Genomic DNA, 6000 nt, shown 5'->3' with positions numbered 1-6000 from the left:
TGATAATATAAGTTAATGGTTTATCACTTTTGACCAATAGGTGGCACAGTTACGAAATTGATGTGGTGTAGTCAGAATAAGGGAACAATGACACATGCAAAGTTTGATGCCAATATGTCAAAGCATTGCAGAGATACAGCCTCAAGAGTCATTTTGGCATCATGGCTCAACTTCGTCACTGCGGTTTACAAAAACGGTTTCATCTATTGATGCAAAATCCCTAACTTTTTGTTGACATAGTCTGAAGATGATACGATTCGATTTTGGTGGAAATTGGACAAACGGTCTAGGATGAGTTTGAAAAAGTAGGTTTTGATCAAATAAGAACATTGAGGACAGGATGTTTGACCAAATATGGCAAAATTAGTATCTATGTTCTCGGCATGAGCCAATAAATGTATTATGACCAGTTTCATTAAACTAGGCTAATTTAATCAAAAGTTATTAGCATGTTTGTAAATTTTGTTATAACCTCTGACCACAAGGTGGCACTGCCCCAAAACTTTTTGAGTACCTTCAAAGCATGGTGCGGAAGACCCATACCAAGTTTCGTAACGATAGACTAATGCGTTTGTAAAATATAGTATTTTAGCACATAATTCAAAATGGCCGAGAGCCAAAATGGCCGATATGGTAAAATTGAATATCAGACAACTCTGAATACCGTCCTGAATCTAACGAGACAACTTTTATGATTTTTGGACAAACAGTTCAAAAGTTATAAGCAAAAATAGCCATTTTTTGTATCTCCGGACCAGTAGGTGGCGCTGCGCCGAAACGCTGCAAGTTGCCTCAAGTCATGCTTGTGATGACATGTACCAAGTTTGGATTGAACACGATAAAGCATTGTGGAGATATAGCCTTATGAGTGTTTTTGCAACCGCTACGTAAAATTTGTGTGCACGTTTATCAAAAACGATTTGACGAATCAACTTGATTTGCAAGATTTTTTGTCAGCATGGTCTGAAGATGATCTGGTTCAATTTTCGTGCAAATCGGACAAACCGTCTAGGACGAGTTCGCAAAAGTAGGTTTTTTGGAAAATTAAATATGGCGGGGAAATTATCATGACCGAAAATGACGTCATAGGATGCAATTGAATCGGCATGAGCCAATGAATGTATTATGACCAGTTTCATTATACCAAGCTAATTAAATCAAAAGTTATTAGCATTTTTGTCAAGTTTGTTATAACTTTTGACCACAAGGTGGCACTGCCCCAAAACTTTTTGAGTACCTTCAGGGCATGGAGTGGAAGTCACATACCGAGTTTAGTAACAATACACTAATGCATTTGTAAAATATAGCATTTTAGCACATAATTCAAAATGGCCGACAGCCAAAATGGCTGATATGGTAAAATTGAATATCAGACGACTTGGCATGCCGTCCTGAATCTAACGAGACCACTTTTATGATTTTTGGACAAACGGTTCAAAAGTTATAAGCAAAAACAGCCATTTTTTGTATCTCCGGACCAGCAGGTGGCGCTACGCCGAGACACTGCATGTTGCCTCAAGTCATGCTTGTGATGACATGTACCAAGTTTGGTTTGAATACGATAAAGCGTTGCGGAGATATTGCCTTAAGAGTGCTTTTGCAACCGCTACGTAAAATTTGTTTGCGCGTTTATCGCAAATGATTTGACGAATCAACTTGATTTGCAAGATTTTTTGTCAGCATGGTCTGAAGATGATCTGGTTCAATTTTCGTGCAAATCGGATGAACCGTCTAGGACGAGTTCGCAAAAGTAGGTTTTTCGGTTAATTAAAAATGGCGGGAAAATTATTATGACGGAAAATGACGTCATAGGGTGCAATCGAATTGTCTTGAGCCAAGGAATCAGAGGGAAAAAGAATTTCGTTTCTAGCCCTTATGGTTCAAAAGTTATTAGCATAAACATGAGTCTAATTTTGGACTGATGGTGGCGCTAGAGGGATTGAGTTAGAGACTCAAAATTTGCTATGGTGACATTTCAGACTGTCCTCTATTAGTGTGCCAAATTTCATAACTTTTTACCATACGGTTCTATGGGCTGCCATAGACTTCGTGGCGGAAGAAGAAGAAGATGAATAATAAATATAGCTGCAAGCAGCAATACCGGGGCCAAGCGCAAAGAAGAAGACAAGACATGCCAAAATGGCTGGCAGTGTCAGATCAACTGGAGCAATAAGCAATTAATCACGTTTTAAGATTATTTTAGGCAAAATGGCTGATATATTATATAAAGATTCACTGATAATATAAGTTAATGGTTTATCACTTTTGACCAATAGGTGGCACAGTTACAAAATTGATGTGGTGTGGTCAGAATAAGGGAACAATGACACATGCAAAGTTTGATGCCAATATGTCAAAGCATTTCAGAGATACAGCCTCAAGAGTCATTTTGGCATCATGCCTCAACTTCGTCACTGCAGTTTACAAAAACGGTTTCATCTATTGATGCAAAATCCCTAACTTTTTGTTGACAAAGTCTGAAGATGATACGATTCGATTTTGGTGGAAATTGGACAACCGGTCTAGGATGAGTTTGAAAAAGTAGATTTGAGGAACATTGAGGACAGTATGTTTGACCAAATATGGCAAAATTAGTATCTATATTCTTGGCATGAGCCAATAATTGTATTTTGACCCGTTTCATTAAACTAGGCTAATTTAATCAAAAGTTATTAGCATTTTTGTACATTTTGTTATAATCTTTGACCACAAGGTGGCACTACCCCAAAACTTTTTGAGTACCTTCAAAGCATGGTGCGGAAGACCCATACCAAGTTTCGTAACGATAGACTAATGCGTTTGTAAAATATAGTATTTTAGCACATAATTCAAAATGGCCGAGAGCCAAAATGGCCGATATGGTAAAATTGAATATCAGACAACTCTGAATACTGTCCTGAATCTAACGAGACAACTTTTATGATTTTTGGACAAACGGTTCAAAAGTTATAAGCAAAAATATCAATTTTTTGCATCTCTGGACCAGTAGGTGGCGCTGCGCCGAAACGCTGCAAGTTGCCTCAAGTCATGCTTGTGATGACATATACCAAGTTTGGTTTGAATACGATAAAGCGTTGCGGAGATATTGCCTTAAGAGTGCTTTTGCAACCGCTACGTAAAATTTGTTTGCGCGTTTATCGCAAATAATTTGACGAATCAACTTGATTTGCAAGATTTTTTGTCAGCATGGTCTGAAGATGATCTGGTTCAATTTTCGTGCAAATCGGATGAACCGTCTAGGACGAGTTCGCAAAAGTAGGTTTTTCGGTTAATTAAAAATGGCGGGAAAATTATTATGACGGAAAATGACGTCATAGGGTGCAATCGAATTGTCTTGAGCCAAGGAATCAGAGGAAAAAAGAATTTCGTTTCTAGCCCTTATGGTTCAAAAGTTATTAGCATAAACATTAGTCTAATTTTGGACTGATGGTGGCGCTAGAGGGATTGAGTTAGAGACTCAAAATTTGCTATGGTGACATTTCAGACTGTCCTCTATTAGTGTGCCAAATTTCATAACTTTTTACCATACGGTTCTATGGGCTGCCATAGACTTCGTGGCGGAAGAAGAAGAAGATGAATAATAATAATAATAGGAACGGGAACGGTTTCAATAGGTGCCTTCGCACCTTCGGTGCTTGGCCCCTAATAATAATAGGAACGGGAACGGTTTCAATAGGTGCCTTCGCACCTTCGGTGCTTGGCCCCTAATTACTTTATTTTATTTAAATAATAAAACTAATTAAATTCCAACATTCCAGAACTTTCAATTAATGATAAAATGATTAATGATAATGATAACAAATAGCAATTTATCAGTAATTGCTACCAATAAAATATATTAGAGCTTGACATAATTAGAAAAAAAATATACCGTTTTAAGATTTTCCTTTCTCAAAATGTCCTCATATATCCAGATTTCCCAAGCCCTTAAGAGGGAACAAATAAAAAAATAAGAAATATGATGTCAATTTCATTTTTTGTTTGTTTTAGAGCTTGGTTTGTCTATTTTAATTATGTAAACATACTGGGGTAGAGGTAAGAGGTAGCAGGGAAAGAGAAGGTGAGGGAGCCATTAAAATGGACAAGTAAGGTGGCAGTGATGTGCTTCAGTGTCCTTGACCACATAGACCCTCACCTACGAGCATCGCCGAACAAAACAAGGTTCGCTGTCACAGTGATTCTGATAAAATACTAGAGGAAATGGCTGACAGGCTCAGTCTTCACTTATACAATCACATTTCCAAACCCACTTAAACTGCCCGATATAAAACAGCAACAAAAGAGAAAACAAGAGATTGACTTTTCTCTTACTCACTTAAGCATGAGACTGTGACTCTTAGAGTTTCATTGTTTCGCTCTTGATTTTAGTCCCCTCCAACACTCCATTGGGTCAAGTGATGGGTCATGGGTTAACAGGATTTCAGCTCAGCAGTGTCTCCTCTCGCAGGCTGAATCTGTACACGGGAAGTCAAACATAATGAAGAAGCCTTAAAGGGTTGGTTTACCCAAAAATGAAAATTCTGTCATCATTTATTCACCCTCATGGCGTTCCAAACCTGCAACACTTTCGGTCATCTTCGAAACACAAATGAAGATCTTTTTGATGAAATCTGAGAGCTTTCTGCCCCTCAATTGACAGCCTACGCAACTACCACTTTCAAGCCCCAGAAAGGTAGTAAAGATCAAAATCATTAAAGTAATCCACGTGTCTGCAGTGGTTTAAAGGCTTAGTTCACCCAAAAATAAAAATTCTGTCATTAATTACTCACCCTCATGTCGTTCCAAACCCGTAGGACCTTCGTTCATCTTCGGAACACAAATTAAGATATTTTGGACGAAATCAGAGAGCTTTCTGTCCCTCCATAGACAGCACATAGACACAACTACCACTTTCCAGGTCCAGAAAGGTAGTAAAGATCAGTGTTAAAATAGTTCATGTGACTACAGTGATTCAACCTTAATGTTATGAAGCGATGAGAATACTTTTTGTAAAGAAAAAATAACGACTTTATTCAACAATCTCTTCTCCTCCATGGCACTCTCCTACGCGATTCACGCAAGCACACAACGCATGCAAGTGGTGCTCAGCCAATAGTGAGCTGCCATTCTGCCATAGAACCCGGAAGCGCTGCACTGTGTGAATAGCCCAACAACGTGAATAGCGTATGAGAGTAAAAGTGAGAGAAGACATTGTTGAATTAAGTTGTTATTTTTGTTTGTTTTTTTGCACATGAAAAGTATTCTCGCCGCTTCATAACATTTAGGTCGAACCACTGGAGTCACATGGACTATTTTAACGATGTCTTTACTATCATTCTGGGCCTTGAAAGTGGTCATTGTGTTGCTGTATATGTGGGGTCAGAAAGCTCTCGGATTTCATCAAAAATATCTTAATTTGTGTTAAGAAGATGAACGAATGTCTTACGGGTTTGAAACGACATGAGGGTGAGTAATTAATGACTCCATTTTTGGGTGAACTAACACTTTGACCTAAACTTTATGAGAGAGGTGCGCTTTAATTGCGCAAAAAAAACTATTTACCACTTTATTTACAAAATATTAATCCCCAAAGCACGTTCACGCAACAACGTCTGTTCTTGCATCAACACAACACGCATGCATAGTGGACGCTCGTTGGAGATTAATATTTTGTAAATAAAGTGGTAAATTATGTTTTTTTTGGCGCAAATAAAGCACTCGTGTCGCTTCATAAATTGAGGTTAAACCACTGGACTGGACTCACATGGATTACTTTAATAATGTCTTTACTACCTTTCTGGGGCTTGAAATGGGTAGTTGTGTAGCTGTCAATAGAGGGACAGAAAGCTCTCAGATTTCATTTGTGTTCCGAAAATGAACGAAAGTCTTATGGGTTTGGAATGACATGAGGATGAGTAATTAATGACGGAATTTTAATTTTTGGGTGAACTGCATTTCAAAAGATGGTTTCTAATATTGGCATGAATGAGATGCACAAAAGCAGCCGGTTACAAGTCCCTT

This window comes from Gobio gobio (genome assembly GCF_949357685.1).
Source record: "Gobio gobio genome assembly, chromosome: 21".
Taxonomy (NCBI): domain Eukaryota; kingdom Metazoa; phylum Chordata; class Actinopteri; order Cypriniformes; family Gobionidae; genus Gobio; species Gobio gobio.
The sequence above is the reverse complement of the archived record's forward strand: the minus strand, read 5'-3'. Positions refer to the sequence as shown.